This window comes from Canis aureus, chromosome 31 (assembly GCF_053574225.1).
Source record: "Canis aureus isolate CA01 chromosome 31, VMU_Caureus_v.1.0, whole genome shotgun sequence".
NCBI classification, from domain to species: domain Eukaryota; kingdom Metazoa; phylum Chordata; class Mammalia; order Carnivora; family Canidae; genus Canis; species Canis aureus.
The window spans coordinates 25,009,609-25,030,121 of NC_135641.1; the positions used below are offsets into that span (position 1 = coordinate 25,009,609).

Genomic DNA, 20,513 nt, shown 5'->3' on the forward strand with positions numbered 1-20,513 from the left:
CTCTGCCCTTTGCTTCAGTGCTGATTAGCACAAGTAACTACTGGTGCCAGCTAAAGGTGGCAAAGGGACTAGTAACCCTCTCCAGTACCAACCAGGGGTGCTGAGTTAAATCAGACGTATTAGCCAAGTTGCCTAATTGGCTGGGTCCTCATAAATTAATACAGCTCTGGCAAACTTTGCTCAAGCCCGATCATTTCTTTCCTAATTTATTACCTGTGTTGAGATCATTGCTGCATATATTTCTCTAAGGAACTGTAACTACAAGGCAAAATAATGACTCCATGACATTCATTGATGTCACTGTTTGAGTCCAAGTGTCCCTGAAGATGGAGGAAAACTTTCCGGAAGACAAGGCTTGTTTATGATACTGACAAGCGACAACACAGCTTGTGATTCTGAGCTGAAGGTCCAGAGCCAGGATGCCCATCCTGTCAGTCTTCCTTTTAAGTGGGAGGTGAAGCTGCTTGGAGTCAAATTCTCTGTTTCTACTTGCCTAGCACCTGCTCTCTTCTCATACAGAAAGTTCTTATTCAGTGCAAAACCCATTCCATGTGTTATGTACAAGACACTCTTCCCACATAGCCAAAGAGGCAAGCATTTATCCCGGGGCTGGTCCCCATGGAAAGATGAAGACTACAATGAAGGTAAATATGAGACTGAAGTCATTCCAATTCTTCATAATGACGTTTCCACTTTCAGGAAGGAGGATTACTTTTCCCTGTTGGGTTTACATAGTTGATAGGATGTAAGTCTTACAGGTGACGATCTGCCCATATATGGAGGGAGCTGGAGAGATGGAAACTTGATGATACGCTCTGAACCCCTGGATACCGCTAGGCCTAATGCAGGGCCACTCATAGGCTTTTTGATTACAAAGCTACTAAATCCCCTCTTTGGTTTAGGCTGGTTTAAGTTAGGGTTCTGTAATTTGCAACCAAAAGGAATCCTGACTCGTATTAGCTTTGTATTAAATTCTGCATAGAACCTTTTACTCTCAGAGCTAGAAGAACTACTAATGCATTCAAGTCCATTGTTTAGAAAAACTGAGAGAATCTGCTCATGGTTGCTCAAGAAGTAACAGGACTAGATCTCTGAATCAGTCTAAAACATCCCTCAGAGGTCACTGAGTCCAATCTTCACGTTGACCCAAATGTCAGTTCTACAGTATGAAATGCAGAAAAGAACATGAACTTCAAGCATCATTCTTTTCAAGAGTCTTAGGAATGCTGGAGCCTTGAGCCTCCCCAAAATGCTCTGACCCTACATTTGTGTATCCTTTAATTTTTTCATAGTACTTTTATTGCTATTACATTTCCAGAATGAAATGCCTAGCTTCAAACCTCCTCCACTGGTTACTTACAAATTGTATGAACGTGGACAGGTTACTTACGGCATTGCACATCTATTTCTTCATCTCTGAAATGGAGATGATAAAAATAGTGTTCACTTCATAGATCTAGTGTAAGCACTGGCAAAATTTAGGTAAAACATTCAGCCCAATGGCTGCCATACAGTGCTCAATAACTGTGACTGATACTATTAGCTTATGATTTTTGAAACAATACTAAAACAAGAAATCTAGATAAGAAAGTCAAGAACCAGAGAGTAAAAAGGACATACCTAAGGCAACACAGTAGTTAGTGAAAGAAGCCCCAACTTACATGATTCTTACTTTGTTCTTTTTTGGGATGGGGGAGCAGAGGGAGAGATAGAGAATCTTAAGCAGACTCCCCGCCCAGCATGTGAACTCATCATGCAGCTTGATATCACAACCCTGAGATCATGACCTGAGCCGAAATCAAGAGTCAGACACTTAACCCATTGAGCCACCCAGGCACCACTCATGCTTTAAATTGTATTCCATAAACCAGTTGGTCATTTCAGATTATGTTCACTTGTTCACGCATTCATTGATTCTTCTATCGTTACTTCATGTGCTCATTAATTCAGCAAATATTTCCTGAGAACCATAGGTTCTTTCCAGCCTTAGGCAAAGGCAAGGGACTTCTTGTTTTTAGGTACCAGTTTCCTCAAGAAATTGGTCATGAGGGATCCCTGGGTGGCGCAGTGGTTTAGCGCCTGCCTTTGGCCCAGGGCGCGATCCTGGAGATCCGGGATCGAATCCCACGTCAGGCTTCCAGTGCATGGAGCCTGCTTCTCTCTCTGCCTGTGTCTCTGCCTCTCTCTCTCTCTCTCACTGTGTGCTTATCATAAATAAATAAAAATTAAAAAAAAAAAAAAAAGAAATTGGTCATGATATTTCTATCTTGGCTCCTTCCATAGCAAGCTCTTATTTGCAGTCCTGAGTACTACATGCATGGAGGGTACAAGATGGGGTCATGTTGCATGCCTAGAGGGGTCCACAACCAAGTGAGAAAAACAAATACAAATGATGTGTACTTGCTCTACCATGCTGGAGTACAACACATGTCACTTGAACAATGTTTCTTAAATAAATTCGATGTGGCTCCCACATGCCAGGGTTGATAGGAAAGTTGACCTCTGGCATATTCTGAGGGGCTCTCTCCCCACCCTCGGAGAGATGACCATGATATAAGAGCTTCAAATAGAGTTGCACACTGGTGGCCCTTGGGCCCAGTGAAGCCTTGCAAGTGTTTTGTTTGGCCCACAATGTTGTTGTTTTTTTAATAATTAAGTCAACTTTTAACAGCTGGGAAGTTTCTCATTAAAAGCCAGGCTCCTCTTGAAAAAGCATAAGATCGAGCAATGCTGGCCTGGCATCTGTACAATGGCAACTGACATCTTAGAGCTTTACTTTTTCAGACGGGATGCATTTCTCCCCAATTAGAGGTCAACCTTTGACTTTATCTTTAACTGGACTGTATGAATTCAGGGAAAATGTCCATCATGGCAGCTTTCCTATCATGTGAATTTTAAAATGTTTTTGGGGGAGTCTGAGAGAGGAACCGAATATTTTTTTGTAATAACCTGAAAAATACACTTTAGATTTATAATGTAAGTTTCTGGCCTTTAATTAGGTATTAATCTTAGCCTAGCCAGGGCCCAGCATGCTTTGATATTTCACTGGGAGAAATGTTTCATTTCCAGACCGAGACAAATCACTTACATATGTTATCTTCTTTTCCCCCAAAGGGCATTTGAGTTGGTGACTCTGGATCTTACTGTGATGTGCTAGTGACCTGGCTCTCTGAAGAAAAGTGTGCTGATGTGCAGAGTTTGCCACATTCCATGTGGAGGTATGCAACCATGGCCAAATGCAAGAATGGTCTCCCAGTTGGCTTGCAACGTTTCCGCAATTTTAGGAATTGGCCAACTGGCTCTTCTGACCCAGTATAAGCAAACTCAGCACACTAGGTCTATCTAATTCCAGAATATGGGAACATGAAAATGTTGTTACTTTCCTCTCTGAACTCTATGGAGGAATCAGAAGAAATAACGAAACATGAGCCATGCCTGCCTTGAGGAGAATTTTGGTCTAGTTCAAGAGACAAAGCTAACACCTTAGAAAAACTTGTTTTTCGAAAAGAATCAGTGCCTTCTCCAACATCTCTGCTTGAACATCCAATAAGAATATCAAAGTAACTAAATCCAAAATAGGTTTCTTGGATTTCTTCTCCAAGCTGTACTGCATTTCCTCAATATCCTTATTTCAATAATTACTTCCAGCCAGTTCTCACACTAAAAGATAAGGAGTCACCCTTGATTCCTTCTTATTTCTCAACCCCCTTGTTCAACCCAGTCTTATATATCCACCTCCAAAATTTGTTGTAAACCATTTACTGCCCTGCATCCCCCTGCAATAACTCCTGTCCAGCATCCGCCCCCCCCCCCTTTTTTTTTTACTTCTGCCCCCAGGTTTCTAAGTTCTCCACTCTCTCTCACCACCCACCCATGCCAGTAAATTTTTCTTCTAAATCCCCTGGGCACTCCCTATGGTTAGCTCCTCTCATTCTTCAGAGAGCTGTTTGCATGTCACCTCCTTACAGAAATCTTCTCCTCCTATCCTACCCTATCTAAAGTAGCTCCCTCCCTGACCAGCAATTCCCCATTCCATTGATCTCTTATTTAGCACATACTTTGTCTACTTGTTCATGCCTGCCCCTTCTTGACACACACAAATGTAACTTCTATGAGAATAGGAACCTCTAAAGCCTTGGGGTTTTTTTGTTTGTTTTTCTTTTTTGGATTTAGTCGATTTTATTTACAGCTTTTTTTTTTTTTTTTTTTTTTTTTTTACATTTCAGAGCATTACACAATTACATTTTCTCATTTTCTGACCTGCAAATAGATACCTTAAACGGAAATATTTTTTTAAAAATTATCAAATTAGGTACATCCAAAATGCAGTGATTACACATATGACAATTCACAAAGTGTAATTTACCAGGACGTATCCTAAGAATTTAGGAACAGCCAGTCAGGAGAAATCTGACCAAATTTAGCAATCAACTGTTTACATATCCAAAGACAAACCTACCTAAACTCCCAAACCAGAAATTTGAAAGTTTTTGTTAAATCCCCACTGGACAAAAGAGAGTGATGCTTCAAACCTTGTCAGCCTTACAAGTCTTAACCCCAAATACTGGGCTATTTCCCCAGTTTGCAACTGAATAGCAAGCATCAGTTTGTCAAACACCTAAGTATCAAAGTCTTGTGCCATTATGCACATAGAAAGGCTAAGTATTCATTAATTAAAAAACAAGTAGTCATTAAATATCCACACTAGGTCCCTAATGCCTTGTTTTTACTTTATGTCTTCTGCCTAGCATAGTGCTTGACACATAGTAGGCATTAAATAAATATTTGTTAAGTGGATAGATTAATAAGCAAATAAATGAATCAAAGAGGGGAGGTGAGAAGATAGACATTTCAAAATTCCCTTTTGGCTCTAACATTTTGGGAATCAGTGGACTTATGATTATAATTTTGTACCTTCTGATGTGGGTTCAGCTCTTGTAGTAGACCAAAAATTAGTGAGGAGGCAGATAAATAAAGGCACCAGCAATCAGCAGTAGTCAGAGGTGACTCCCTGGAAGAAATGGTAAATACACGGGGCTTTTCCAGCCTTCATAATTATACAAAAAAAAATCTGTCACTTTACAAAAATTTCACCTTAATCTTTAGTTTGATTGTCAAGTACTCTATTTCAAATGTGACCATATTTATAAAAACTTGATGGACACACTTTTCAGGAACATCTAGTTTCTAAACTGTCATGTCCTTAAATGTGTGTGTGTGTGTGTGTGTGTGTGTGTGATTATTTGGTTTAATTTGACACAGATAAGAACATGCAGAATTTGCCCAGAGGCCTGAAGACTCGACCCCCCTAGCTGGCTTGATATCTGAAGGAAGGATCTGTTCCACACCTCAGAGAAGACCCACTTAGGACAGGAAGTGAGTCATCTGTGTTCCACAGAGGACCTATCACAGTTTGGATTATACTAAATGTGAAACAGATTAAACTGGAACGAAATCATGACATATTTGCTCCCTCCCACACTGTGGGATATCTCATAACCTCCTGGTACTTTACCCTGATACTTTCAAGGCTGGAAAGGTCTTTAGAAATCACCTGTCTGACCCTTTTAGTCCATGGAGGTAAACTGAGGCCCAGAGAAAGGGGTGCCTTGTCCAAGTTCACACAGCATATTTAGAGCAGAGCCAGCATCAGATCCCTGTCCTGAATTCCTGTCAAATGTCTTATAGAAATGTATACATACAAGCCAGTGTTGTTGTTGTTGTTTAGAGATTGAGAGAGCCAACACACATGAGTGGTGGAAGGGGTTGGGGAGGGGCAGAGGGAGAGAGAGAATTCCAAGCAGGCTCTGTGCCCAATGCAGAACCCCACACAGGGCTCAAACTCATGGCCCTGAGATCATGACCTGAGCAGAAACCAAGAGTCAGATGTCTAACTGACTGAGCCACCCCAGCACCTCAATACAAGCTGAGCTTTTAAAGAGAAAGCCTATTGTAGTCTTTGGTTTAACCATTACTAGTAACTTGATGAACTATCTGTTGACTATTTGTAATTAAAAAATAAAATGGTACCTAGTGACCTCTAGTCGTATTGGGGTCCTGAGACATCCCAAAGGAATCTAACCAAAAACATTAAAAGAAGTCTTCATATGATGAAATATAAAACAATACACACAAATTTATAACAGGAGGTAAATGTTAGTTTAACTCTCAGCAAAGAACTATGTCATTTTAAAAAACAACAAAAAGAACCAATTCTTTTCATTTTAATCTCTGTAGTGGTGATTCAGAGACCATCTCTTGCAGTTTCATCACATTTGTTGGAGATGTGAAAGCCATGGAAGGACAGACGCCAACCTGTTGAACTGTTACACATGAACTCGCAGAAACTGCGGAGTATCTATTATCTGAAGAAGAGAGAACGGAGCTTGTGTGAGTTTTTTCATCTGTCAGATGAGCAGTTGGAGTTTAAAGAGTCACAGAGTTTCAGGACACATGCACTTAAGCATCTTGGTACCTGACAGGGAGACAGGAATCGCTTATTCAGTCCTTATATTTAGTCTGAAAAGATGCCTCCTGGCTCTCTCACACTGCAGGAAGAATTGAAAACACAAGCTCAAAAAAAAAAAAAAAAAAAGTAAAAATAAACACAAGCTCACTCTTCACAGTCCCCCAAAACTCACCCTCCTGGATCCATCTTTCAACACATCCCCAGCACCCATGCGCCCCTGGTGTCATAGAGAGAGCCCTGAGCCTGGAATCAGGAGCCCATCCACAAAGTCAAATGTGAATCAGCATCAGAACCTCAGACCGGTGTTTTTCACACTTGAGGTGTCTAGGAATTGCCTGGGGTGCTTTCTGAATTGTGGACTCCTGGGCCTACTTCCAGAGCATCTAATCTCGTAAGTCTGGGATTGCTCCCAAGAATCAAAATTTTAACCAGCACTCCTAGCTGATCCTGATACTAGAGGTGGAGCAAACATACCAACACTCTGCCAGCTGCAGGAAAATCTTCCTCTGTTCTCTGAGCCGTAATTCCCCTTGTGTGGAATGAGGACGCTGAACAAGCATCATGCCCAAGATCTCTTCCTGGTTTAGACAATGGAGATCTTATGACTCGGGAACCAGCTGGGCTCCTGCCTTGTTTTGGGTTACCCCAGTAGCCCAAACGGGCTCCATGCTCACACAGCATTTAACTCAGCACAGGTGTTCATTCACACTGAGCATAGTGTGAACCGTAAAGGGGTTCAGGGGCTCCCTGCTACTTCCTCCCCACCATGCCATCCACAGTGCGCTCTCTGTCACTCACTCCCTTCATGACTGCAGACCCTCAGATGGTACCTCCCACCACACCATCTATCCTCAGGCAGGAATGTCTAGGAAGTGCCTAGCTCTCTATACCCCCTTTCTTGCCTTGGATCTAGAGCCCACCGCACCCACCCCCTCAGCCCACTACGAAGGATGATGCTCCAGATTAACCAAACTGAATGACACAGAAAAAACAAAAATCGAAAAGAGAGTGATTTCTTTAAAGACAAGGGATGCTAGGCAGAGGAGATTTGGTTTTTTTTTCTTTAAGGTATTCTAATGATTCCATAAAGCAAGTACAGAATTTTTCTTTAACATTTGTAAACCTTCAAAACTGAGGACACAACTGTCATAGTTTGGCCCCAGAAAGAGGTTGTTCCCAGCCTCTGGCTCTCCTAGGCAATGGATCTTCTGGTTCTTTCTAATACCCTGAAGCTATGACACTCCCTGGCCACAGCTTCTCCTACCTACAATTGTAAGTTCTTCCCCACTGGGCTCAGGTGTGCTCACCAGACCCTCCCTAAGGTCAAAAGACTTCCACAATCACCTAATTACTTCTACATCTTAACTCTGGATCCTTCTTTTAACCCACTGAGCCATCCACGTGCCCCATTGGACCTTTCTTTTGAAGATCTCTTGAGTCTTGCATTTTAAGTTCCAGTAAGTTACTCAGTTTTGTTTGTTCATCTTCTCTCAACACTTTACTCCCATACACTTTCAGGTGTAGGTGGTAAAGCTCTTGACCGGAGCATAGAGCTCAAAAAGAACACAGTCAAGTTTATTTAGCTCTTATCTGCTAAGAGTATACACTAGCCCTCCAATCTCAGGTAGAATTATTTATGATATGGTCTATCTATCTATCTACATATAATATGACATGTTTTAAGGGAAAAAAATCTAGAAATTAGGGTTAAAATGAATCAGCATTGTTAATAATTAACCCTGGGGTTAAATGGGGTATACCAGAAATTCACCTTCATTTCCATTGTTTATGAGGCAAGGAGCTTCTAGTCAACAAGAGATATCCAGTGTTCCCAAACTGAGCTGATATAATATCAAAAGGAAAAAACAAACAAACAAAAACAAACAAACAAAACTGGACATGTTCATCAGCTTCTTTGGCTTTAACATTAATTAGTAAATGGACACTTTCTGTTTGACTTTTTGAAACTGAAAATGTTTGTTTTTTTTTAAGATTTTATCTATTTATTTATTCATGAGAGACACAGAGAGAGAGAGAGAGAGAGAGGCAGAAACGCAGGCAGACAAAGAAGCAGGCTCCATGCAAGGAGCCCAATGTGGGACTCGATCCCGGGTCTCCAGGATCATGCCCTGGGCTAAAGGCAGCACCAAACCACTGAGCCACCCGGGCTGCCCAAAACTGAAAATGTTTTAAAGACACACTTTGTTGGCTTTGCCATGGACATCAATTTTCCTTCTTTCGGTCACAGTGCCACTCCATTTCCTTCAGCAACACCATTCGCCATCCCAGTTCCTAGACTTTTGCCAGCTCCAGGGGTAGGCTTAGACCAAAGTCAACCAGAGACCACCTCCCTTTCAGCCACCTAAATTGTTAACTGACACTGACCTTTGAGAGATAAGCCCGGTACTCTTGAAAAAGTTAGAGAAGAAATGGGTCTTCGTACCCTTGGGTTGCCACCAGTCATATGGCCATCACATTGAGGGGGCCTGAGCATAGCTCCAAAAAAGAGGGAAGCAAAGACAAGAGATGAGGAGCAGAAGTGACAAATGCTCAAGTCCCTTGGTTGTCAAACCAGAAGCAAGCTCTTTCCCCAGTAATACCCTCCCCCACCCCTTTTATTTTTGCTTTAGTCTGAGTTGGGCTTTTTGTCACTTGCCACCAAATGACTCTACTTCCTTCTCACCTCCTTACTACCTAAATAGATCTCTGGGCTCCAGAAATCCCTGGTTGGGAATCATTAACCAAGTACCAAGGAGATCACAGACATGTGTCTGTTAGAGGTGTACAATCTAAATCCAGATCTAATTCAAATTGGCTCAACCTCAAATTCCTCAGGTCACTGATTCGTGTTTATTAGCACCTACCATATACAAAACTCTCTCAGGATCTGTGGCAGCCAGAGGACAGCCAGCCTCCACCATCCTCAAAAGCTGGTATGAAAACTAAGAGGAGGACCGGGGAGGGACAGAGTCTTCTAGACGAGAATCTGGGAGAACTTCATAAAAGAGAATTTACTGGAGCTGAGTTTTTTTTTTTTTTTTTTTTTTTTAATTTATTGAGAGACACAGGGGGGCGGGGGTGGGCAGAGACACAGGCAGAGGGAGAAGCAGGCTCCATGCAGGGACCCTGACATGGGACTAGATCCCAGGTCCCCATGATCAAGCCCTGGGCCGAAGGCGGCACTAAGCCGCTGAGCCACCTGGGCTGCCCTGGAGCTGAGCTTTTGAAGGGACTGAGCAGGTCACAGCTGATCTAGACCAGAGCTCACGTTCTGCCTCTGGGTCCAACATTCAACTTGAACCCAACAGGGGCGAGTACTACTGCAGTCTCACGCCTGGAGGACTGCGCTGCTCCTATTAGTCCTCCAGGCTCCACTAATGGATATGTAGGGGCCTCAGGTGGAGATTGGGGCTCAGGCCACCCAGAGGTACATTGGGGGAATCATAAGACAAGGGCTGCATGCCTGTAAATTCACTTCAGAGCATCCAGGAATTGTCAAACAGTTGGATATCATAGAATGACAAAATGTCAAAGCTAGCAGGGACCTTAAGAATTAATCACCCTGCTCATTTGACAGATAAGAGACAGAAAAATGGAATCGGTCAAGAACTTGTCCGAGAACTCTCCTGCAGAGTCATTCCCAGGCCCAGGGCTCCAGGACTTTGACCAGCTAAAAGGAGATATCATCATAATTTTGATTCCATCCCTGAAGGAGTGAGAGGAGGAGTCTGGAACTGAATTTTGATAGAAGCTGCCTTTTATCGCAGATGGCTTCCTGTGCCTTGCCTTGCTTCAGCATATCCCTTCATTTTACCATGGAATGACCCTCTCCTGGGACTGAGTCATGGAGGCCGAGGGAACTTTCACTGGCTCTTATAGCCAATGATGGTGTTTCTTTGGCTTTTTAGCCAATAACTATAACATCCCCCATTAAAAAGTCCCAGCTGGGGATGCACTGCTCCCTGAGCTCCACAGGGGCTCCTAGTGAAATGTGGATGCCATCCTACAACGGCAGCTTGGGGATCAGGTCCCATTGCTTGCCAAGACACTCCTCCAGAGTCTCTGAAACATAATACATCAAAGAAATAATTATTCTAAATACAAAAAGGAAGGCAGGGTATACGCCTATGGGAAGGCTTTTAACCAAAGCACATGAAGGGCCCTAGGGTAGGGTGAAAAGGGAACTGCTTTATTTTCTAATAGTCTTTGCTTTCCATGGTGCATTTTATCATTCATATCCATTTTCATATGACTCTTTTAAAAATCTTGTGAAGGAGGCAAGACAGAGTTATATTATCTCCACTTCTCAGATAAAGTAACAGACTCAGAGCGGAAGCAACCTGTCCCCTGTCACCTAAGAAGTAGCAGAACCTGGGTGGTCACAACCCAGCCTGACTCACTAGCAGTGGGCACTCATTTTACAACATCTCCTTTCTTTCCGGTCCATGGTCGGGTCTGAGTCACCACTAGGGCTGACAAAGGATTAGAAACCTGGAGCCTTTGCAGGAGTAACAAAGGAGCTGAGACGGGAGGGTCCCTTGTCCTGCTTCATGAGCCACGCCTCATACTCAGAGCAAAGCTACTCCTTTTTTAAATCTCTGATCTTAGTAACAGGCCTGTCTAGAGGAGGTAGTGTTATATAATGGAAATTAGCAACAGACATTGGGTGATGAATGAATGAACAGACAAATGAATGAATTTGCTCATACATTAATTTAGTGCACAAATTATGCTGATTTGCCTCAGCCAGGCACTGAACCTGGACCTGAAACCACATTCAGGATCTGGGCTCTGCCCCAGGGAAACACACATTCTAGTAGGGGAAGAAACAGACATGCAGACACACCATGACGGAAGCCGGAGTGGGGAGAGGTAGATGCATCAAACCTGCAACCCTCTCTCGGCATGAGCTTCCCTAGGGTGTCAGGGACCAGCATGACTCAGCTTTTGGTCCCTATCAGACATTACACTGGGAGCATTTGATATCACCAGCCAGTGCTTGTTGAATAAATTCTCCTAGAGGAGTTGTGAAAGATTCTGCAGTGCAGGGGACCTGTGCCATGTGACTGAGTCTGCAAAGCCTTCAAGCCACCCATCCTAGGTGGGACAAGGACCCCAGCCTTCCCTGGGTGCCATGCTAAGATTCATCTGGCCCCCAAGTCCTCTCCCACCTGCCACAGTTATCTTAAAAGGTGGAGTAAGATCAAGGCACAAGGAACATCGCAGTCACGGTAGCCCTGCTCATCCATCAAGGCTGGAACACTTCACCTTGAACAAGGGAGATAAGAAAATAAAATAACGCCTGACACAGCCTTATCACCTGATAATACAACCTCAGTTTTTTCCATTAAAATAACTGAGAGCCATAGTCCTGTACTTTGACTGATAAAGAGATCACAGGAAACAAAGCTATTAATTTTTATCTCTGCTGTGCAATAGCACATTTGAGTGAATACAGTATATCCAAGGGGAAAAAATACTTTTTCTGATGGCGGAAGTTGGATATGAATTTTTCCTCCTCCCATCTTTCATTTCTTTTTTTTTTTTTCAAAATTTATTTATTTATTTATTTATGATAGACACACACAGAGAGAGAGGCAGAGGCACAGGCAGAGGGAGAAGCAGGCTCCATGCCAGGAGCCCGATGCGGAACTCGATCCCGAGACTCCAGGATCGTGCCCTGGGCCAAAGGCAGGCGTTAAACCACTGGAGCCACCCAGGGATCCCCCCATCTTTAATTTCTCTCATATTCTTCACCCACTAACCTCTGGGAATGTTTAATCCCAATGGTTCTGGCTATGCTGTACTGTTATGTCTCTGTCCTTGCTCTACTGCCATCCTTGGAGGACTGAGTACAAATATTTAGAAGACAACTTAAGGGACTCAAACCAGTTAATTGCCTCTCTGGTCCTCAATAGTCCCATCTGTAAGGTGAGGATTTAGACAGTTGGCCTCTGGGGGTGCCTGGGTGGCTCAGTTGCTTAAGTAATCTTGACCCAGCTCAGGTCTTGATCTCAGGTAGTCAACTTAAAAAAAGAAAAAAAAAAAAAAAAAAAAGACAGTTGGTCTCCATAATCCCCTCTCAGCTTCAATACTTCAGTATCCCATGACTGAAGGGGACATAGAACATATTAGTCTGATGACAAGCGCAGTCTTTCTAAGCATGAGGGTTGCCAGGTAACAGTAGAACCAGGCAATTGGTACAATCCATGCCTCAGGGGGCCCAGATTGGGTCTTTGCCATGGGTGGGAAAGTCTACAGGGCCCATGAACATGTGTAGCTGGAGCCCACATCTCCCTTCCAGAGCAAACTCTGGGTACCTGGGACCCTGAAATTTCCCACGCAAATGATCCAATCTCTGTTTTCAGGCCCTCCTGTTCTCTCTTTTGGTTCTTCATCCCCAACACCTATCACAGTCCCAGATGCACACCCATAAGACTAGGGTGTGTTCCAAGGATGGGGGGGCGGTGCTTGATACTCAGCCTTCACATCTTACTCTTCCCTGCCTTCAGAAATACTTGAGTAGAAAAGTTTGCAAAACACTTGTCATTGGTGTGCCAATATCCACCAATGCCAGTGTGTAGCATTGCCAAGAATGGAAGAGAGTGGGAGGGTGGGGGTAGGACCAGAAGCCTCCATTTGCACTTTACCTGGCCTGCAAATGTTGGAGTTGGGGCTGGCTGCTGTAGCACAACAGGCTGAGAAGGACCCATGTGGGGAAGGGGGTGGGAGGAAGAGTGGGTGCTCTGTGGCCACTTTTTTTAAGCAGGAGCTGTCTAACGGGACACTTCACAGGCTGATGGGTAAACCAGGCTCCTTCCCAAACATGCCTTGGGCATCACCTCTGTAGGAACTTGATTTTATATTTTAAATGTGAGTCTTAGTATCTTTTCCATTTGCTTTGGAATTAAACCATATCAAAATCGGCTTCCTTATCATTGATACCCTATTTCTAAAAAACAAAAACAAAAAACTGAAGAAGGCTTAGAGTAAAACACCAAATGGTTAAATATACAGACTTACCACTGTATGAATGAGTGGAATTAATCATGCCAGGAACGCCCAGCACCAATGGGTTAAGTGGTTTTCCCACAACTACCCAGTGGCAGAGTTAGGACCAGGACTCCTTCCAGCCTGCTCATTGAGCCTCCTGACTGCCAAGGCAAAAATAGAAAGTGATGTGCTATCTGGTTTTTATTATGTGATCAAAAGTACAAATACCTAATTTTCAGAGGAGATAATCTTTTCCTAGGCAGGAAATTTGAGGAAAAGGTTTATCACCTGTATGCTTATTCAGAGACCGGATCTTCAACAGTGATTTTGCAGGCAACACTGAATCAGGCTCCCTGCAACCATTTATTATATTGACACTTGATAAAATCTGGAGCCATGATATTAAAAAAAAATGAGGAATCATTGCTACAGGAACCTGAGTTAATGCCACTTAACTGACCAAAATAGGCATAGGAACATAACTCAGAAAAATTAAAACAGTGGACTAGTCAGACCAACACTTCTCAAACTTCTTCACCCAGTGAAGAGAAAAATGAAATTCTACCCTATAGGATTTGGAGATAGAGGGTCAGTCATGTCCCCCTCTACCTCTGGGCCAAGGTGAAATTTATCTTTAAAATGTCTTCACTTTTAGCTTGCTACTTGGAAATAGATTTGTGCTTTTTTTTTTAATATAAAATGAATTTCCCCCACATCTGTGCCAAAGTTGATATAACTACGGCTTTGAGTATTCCCTGGCATTATCGAATATCCCAAATGTTTGGAAAACCATGGCTGGCTTATATTCTCTCTTATTTGTTCTTTATAATAAACTAATGAGAGTGGTATTACCCATTTTAATTAATGGGAAAATTGAAGAACAGAGAGACTAAGTAATTATTCCAATAGCCCATGGCACCAAAATACATAATACTTGAATGAAACACAGATCTCCTGACTATAAGGCCAATCCTTTCTCCCAGCTTCCATAATGTTAATTTTATCATTTAAGAAATAATCAAGGAGTGAATGGGACAATCCACTAAGGTTTCTGATGTTCATTACCGGAGCACAATACCCACTAAACCTGTAAGGCCACTGTACCGGGTTTCCAATGTCCCCTCATATTCCACTCTGGCATCGATAAATGTTCCTGACTCATTGCCAGATTCTTCCAGGAGATGAGTCAACCCTTGCTCAAATTTCTCTCTGTAATCAGTTCATACATCATCAACTTCATGAGCCCGGAGCAAGAGAGAGGAGTCGTTTCTCCCAGGGCTCCTCAGCAAGTATCCCAAAGTTTACAACAGTGGTGGTAAATCATCTCTTCTCCATAAGGCAGATCTTCCATCCTAAAGCCACATGATACAAGGAGCAGGCTGGAAGACCAGGAGTCTGGTAACCTGGGTCCTGGTCCTAACTCTGTCACTGGGTAGTTGTGGGAAAACCACTTAACCCATTGGTGCCGGGCATGCCAGGGAATAATAATGAGAAACAGTGAGATACTGTCTGGGAAGCCCTTTGAGCTCCTCAGTGGCAAGAGGCTACATAAACACAAGGTGTTATTACTTCCTAGCCAGCATCAACCGAGGCCATCACAGTTAAGATTCCTGCAGAAATCTCCTCTCTCCTCACACAAGAAAGGACTGCCTGGTCCTTTGGCTTCTCATCTAGCTGAAATTCCCAAGCTCTGCAGGGTGTAGAAGGAGTTGACCATCTGGTTACAGATGAGGAGAATAATTGAAGTGAAGACTTAAATCTCAAAATCACAGACCTTTCCAACTGAAAAAGAATATTAGCAATTCAGCGCACACCCTTGTTCAGAGAAGAAGCTGAGTCCAGAAAGTTTCCTACATAATTCACATTCCCTGGAGGTCAGCCGGACATGAGAAAAGAGCTGGGCAAAGCAGTAGACCGAGATCTGGTCTTAGACTCTACAGAACTCTCCACCTAGCAGGGAACGCAGTCACATTCATGATTTATGGATGATGTGATACGAGCAGTATCACAAAGAGCCACCAGTACTGTGACAAAGTCAGAGCCAAAGCTGTCCTGCAGCCACATGGACTTGGGCAAACCATTTCAACTTTGAGCTTCAGAAAAATGGAGACAAGAGCAATGACATCACCCTCCAGCATTCCTATTATGTCTGACAGCAACCTAATAATGCCGTGATGACTGGCTGATTTCATCCTTCTGAGAAAGCAGAGAAAGAAGCATTGGGATTCTCTCTCCTGAGAATCCCAGCCATGTGGCCCCAGCCTGAGTCCAGGATGGGTCACTTGGAAAAGAACTAGGGAAGTAACTAGACTGCAGCCCCCAGTGGCCTGCCTCTGTGCAGGTGAACATCCGGGGTTGAAAGGTCTTTCACAAAGGGTTGAAGGCTACCTGGTACTGAGGAGCTTTGGAGAAGTATTTGCTGTGATCAGAAAACTGTAAAAGGAGTCCACATTTTTTCTCTTTAAACTCAGCTACCAATAAAACATTTCTTAATTCAAATGAGTTGACACGTTTTAGTAAGAATCTCATGGTATTTTATATGTTAATATTTTGAATTACACAAATAGAACGTGACTATATTTTTACTGCAAAAAAATTCAAATATCTAAAAGCAAGCATCATCCCTTTGATGGTCCCTCCTGATCCCAAACCCTCCTCTCTGCTAACTCCAAACTCTTCTGCTCCTCGTCCTCACACAGCACTTCCACTGTCAGCACTTATCATTTCAGCCTTTCACCCAGGCATCCATAAATGTGCACTAATTATATGTGCATAGAGAACTACCTCGATTCATTTTGCACTTTGTTTCTCACATAAATGGTCTAATGTTATATATATTGTGCTACAACTTTTAAAAGTTAACACATGGTGAAAATCTAGCTATGTTCGCTGCCATAGATGTACTGTCTTCACTGATATTTCAGGATATCAATACCCTACAGTTAAGCTATTCCTCTATGAATGTACTGTAAGTAGACTATCTTTTTCTCTATTACAAATAATGGCACAATGGACATATTTGTATGTGCCACTTTAGAATCACCCCCACACACATACTTTATATTGAATTATAAAAGATAATTATCAAATTTGTACTGATTTGCAGATTGGCCAAAGGTATACAAAAGGACCCATTTTTTTTATACCCTTGCTAAAATTTAATATCATCACTCTTTTTCTTTTTCTTTTTTTTTTTTTGCCAATCTGAAAGAATTACATGGTTGATACTAATTTGCATCTCAAATATCTTTTCCTTTAAAATGGGAAATAATAAAGTGTTAACACTTTAAAATGGGTTCATCTTCTTTAGAGAAAACATGACATATTGAAAGATAACAGTCTCCGGGGTCAAGGGACCTGGATTGGCTTTGTAGGCCTGCCACTGACAAGCCAGGGGGCCTCTGTCAGGTTGTTCAACTTCTCTGGGCTTCACTTTCCTATTTGTAGAATGGGGATAGGCCGTACTCTGCCTTCATCCATTGTCATGAAAGTCCTTTTAAGTGGTTAGCTCTGTGCTAGTTTTAGATTTTCCTGATTTTTAGCAGGTGAATAAACTGATGCTCAGTGAGGTGGGTTGCATATTCCCAAGCATCAAGAAATTTCCTCTTATAGCTGCAATAGCCCTGTCTTATGTTGAAATATGTTTAGTCAGACTTTCTTAGCAATCCGAAAGACAGGTCTGTTGAATTTTAGTTTGTTTGTTGGTTGGTTGGTTTTGACTTTTGTTTGTTTGCCTCATGTTTTATTTAACAGAAGCACATGCAGAACAAGACCTGGGGTGGCTAATGAACAGGAGGGTATCATGTTACCTAAACCCCAGCCCTTGGCTTCACCTGAGCAAATGTTCCACCCTCTTCTTTCTTTCTTTCTTTCTTTCTTTCTTTCTTTCTTTCTTTCTTTCTTTCTTTCTTTCTTTCTTTCTTCCTTCCTTCCTTCCTTTCTTTCTTTCTTTTTCTTTCTTTCTTTCTTTTTCTTTCTTTCTTTCTTTCTTTCTTTCTTTCTTTCTTTCTTCTTTCTTTCTTTCTTTCTTTCTAGATTTTATTTATTTATTCATGAGAGACACAGAGAGTGAAGAGAGAGAGAGAGAGAGAGGCACAGCCAGAGGGAGAAGCAGGCTCCATGCAGGGAGCCCAATGTGGGACTCGATCCTGGGTCTCCAAGATCATGCCCTGGTCTGAAGGCGGCACTAAATCACTGAGCCACCCGGGCTGCCCTGTTCCACCCTCGTCTAAGTTCATGTCTACTACTGCAACCACATAGCTAGCTAGATAGCAAAGTGCTCCCCAATTCAGAGAGATGGAAGATTTGATAAACCTAAGACACACTCAAATTCATAATCACACCTAGAAGCACTGTGGAGGCACAGAGGACATTTTTTTTTAATTTTTTAGCCACTGAGCCCCATTTCCTTTTCCTAGTAGCACCCCCACTGTCCGTCCCCAGGGTCTGAGCAGCCCGTCCCCAGCCGAGGAGTGGACCAAGAGGCTCAGGCCTACATCAGTTAGAACTTCAAGATCTCCAGCCCCAGGGATTGGCCAACATCAGAACATGTGCTACAAGACATCCAATCAGAGTGATCCTTGGGAGTTTTGCAGAGAAGCTGAGACAGAGAACTTTGATGTTTTCCCATGGTGAATGATCATGAAAGGATTTAGCCCTGGAAATTTCTGGCAACATTCTTGTGGGAAGAACGTCTTGGAATGGAGGTGATATCAAGGAAGAGGACCTTAGTGATGGAAAGAGTGAAACCAGATCCTATGACTCTTGCCATGGATGGATAGCTCAGCTGTATAAGCTAATAAGTGCCTCTGTCGGGCATATACTTTTTTTTTTCCCCCTGAACCTGATGTTCTGTCATTTGTAATAACCGGCACTGGTGGAACCAGACACACACATTCATGCTCAATGCTTCTTTCCATACATGGAAGGCAGGGTGATGTCTTTGCAGAAGCCCAGACCTGGAAAGTGGGAGATCTAGGTCTGTCACTGACTTTTGTCTCTTTGGGCTTCAATTTCCATAGCTGTGAATTGAGAGAGGTAGACAGATAAACTCAGGACATCTTCCTGCTCTGAAACTCTCTGAATCTATAAATCTGCAACTCTTGGTGCTCCTGTGACCATCGGAAGCTGAGATTGTCAAATGCTGACTCTTTGAAGTGTTTCATTCATTGTGTTAAAAGGAGGGCTTAAGTGGCCACCAATGGAGGGGATCTGAAGAACATAAAACAATTAGGTTCTCTGTATCTCCACCAGAATTGGCTACAGAAGAGGCTCAGGCTTTGCAAAATCAGAGAATATTCTTCCCTCTGGGCTCCTTCGGAAAAGCTCTTAGCACTATGGAGGGTGTTTCTCGCTATTCATGGCTTGCCAGTGGGAACAGCCAAGGAGAAGAGGTCACATGGCCAGGCCTCCTGCTGGCACAGGATGTTCTGTACCGCCAATGGCTGGACAAGGGAGAGGATTGCCCAATCCCCTACTGAGGCTTCCTATGAAAGGTGGGCCCCAGAGTTGCCAACATTTAATCTGCAATGATCTCTATAAAGGTTCCTATAAAGCAGGATTCATAGTCAACAATAGTTGATTGTCCTTACTATATGACGTATTATGCTAAGTATTTGCATAGTCATCCTTTTTTTAAACCTCACAACAACCTTACTGCACCCTGGTATCACTGGTAGTTTATAGCTGTAGAATCTGAAGCTCAAAGAGATGAAGTCGAGGTGACTTGCCTAGGATCCCACAGCTACAGAGCCACAGTTAATTTCACTGATGACAAGATAAGGGTCTGTATGGCTGCTTTTACCTCACCTTCTCCCACCCCTCCACCATAAACAGGACCTACAAACACACAAGCCAGAGCATGTGTTCCAGTCCCTGCCCTTCTCACAGCTACCTTTGTAAACACTCTGAGACAGAGTGTTCTGGTCATTTGTGTGCATGTCACTTCTTTGACCAGGCTGTGAGTTCTTCATCAGGGCCTGTGTGATCCTGTTGGTGGCTCCCACAGTTCCTTGTACAAAATAGGAATGAGAAAAGCAGCTCTTCTCTCTAGCCAGCCACTGGCCCCAGGGGAAGGTTGGATCCAGCCAAGGGCCACGAATTGGATGTACTTGGGACTAGCCGACAGTGGAAACAGAAGAAATTCCAAGCCAGGTATGAGAGAGTAGGGAGTGGTAGGAGACTGAGGGAACAAAACGTGCAGGACCCGCCTAAGGCATTCAGTTCCCAAAGTTTCAGAGACTACAGCCAAAAAAACATGCAGCCTGGGCCACAGAACCAATGGTTATAGCACCTACTATGACTTCACGTTGACATTCAGCTTGGCAAGGAATTGATGTGCATGTTGCCCGCACTGTAACACCAGTCTTTCAAGAGGGAGACTATGGTTGAGAGGTTTCATACATGGTTCTCATTTAACATAGTGTGCAGTGGGCATTTAATAAACGCTTGCTAAAGAAACTTTAAAAAATCAAATTAATGTTTACCCAAACCACTATAAGCCTCACCAAGCCAATACTCTATAAAGGAAACTATTGAATCCATTTCCACTGGTCTAGGAACTAGAATATTGATTATAGTGTTTGGGTGGGGAACCACCCATACCCTGGTATGGGGAACCACCCAAACCAGGGATTTATTTGTGCCATAATACTTAGAGGAGTCCTTTAGGACAATAAAAATGATTCATTGAGTGGTCCTTATACTTTAAAATGAAAATAGATATGCGGTTCATGATTCTATAGGATATCCAGTCAATCATCCATTCACTCAACAATTATAGCACTAGAACCATAATGGCAAGCAAAAGAGGCACAATACCTTTCCTCATGGAACTGATGGTCTTGTAATCAGCTAATAACATAAATAAATGTAAACTCACAATGTGGCAAGTGCTCAGAAATATACAGCACTTTCAATGGCCTGGCCTGGGAGAATCAAGGAAGTGATACAGAAGGGAGAAAACAGCATATGTAAAGGCCCTGTGGAAGAAGTGTGGCAAAGAGAAGGATGCATAAGCTCAGACTCATCAAGCAGAGTAGGGAGCATATGG

At 42.9% G+C, this 20,513-nt stretch overlaps 2 long non-coding RNA genes across 10 annotated transcripts in view; one reads left to right on the forward strand and one right to left on the reverse strand.

The window, feature by feature from the left end:
• The window catches only part of LOC144302576 (uncharacterized), a 31,147-nt gene that overhangs the window by 4,871 nt on the left and 5,763 nt on the right, over positions 1-20,513 (forward strand). For 3 of the 4 annotated variants that reach the window (XR_013369491.1, XR_013369490.1, XR_013369492.1), the window contains exons 2-3: positions 3,115-3,218; positions 6,238-6,390. This is a non-coding gene — a long non-coding RNA (uncharacterized LOC144302576). Of the gene's footprint in view, positions 1-3,114; positions 3,219-5,262; positions 5,377-6,237; positions 6,391-20,513 lie in introns of all 4 variants that reach the window. The other variant, XR_013369493.1, reaches the window with a different exon arrangement.
• On the reverse strand, positions 5,926-12,615 carry LOC144302577 (uncharacterized). Of its 6 annotated transcripts, none has more exons than XR_013369499.1 (5): positions 12,235-12,615; positions 11,641-11,737; positions 8,855-8,965; positions 6,476-6,573; positions 5,926-6,365 (listed from the first exon to the last, which is right to left on the reverse strand). It is a non-coding gene; the product is annotated as an uncharacterized LOC144302577 (long non-coding RNA). The 6 variants fall into 6 exon arrangements; XR_013369498.1 differs by having other exon boundaries at positions 5,928-6,365; positions 6,476-6,548; XR_013369496.1 differs by having other exon boundaries at positions 5,997-6,573.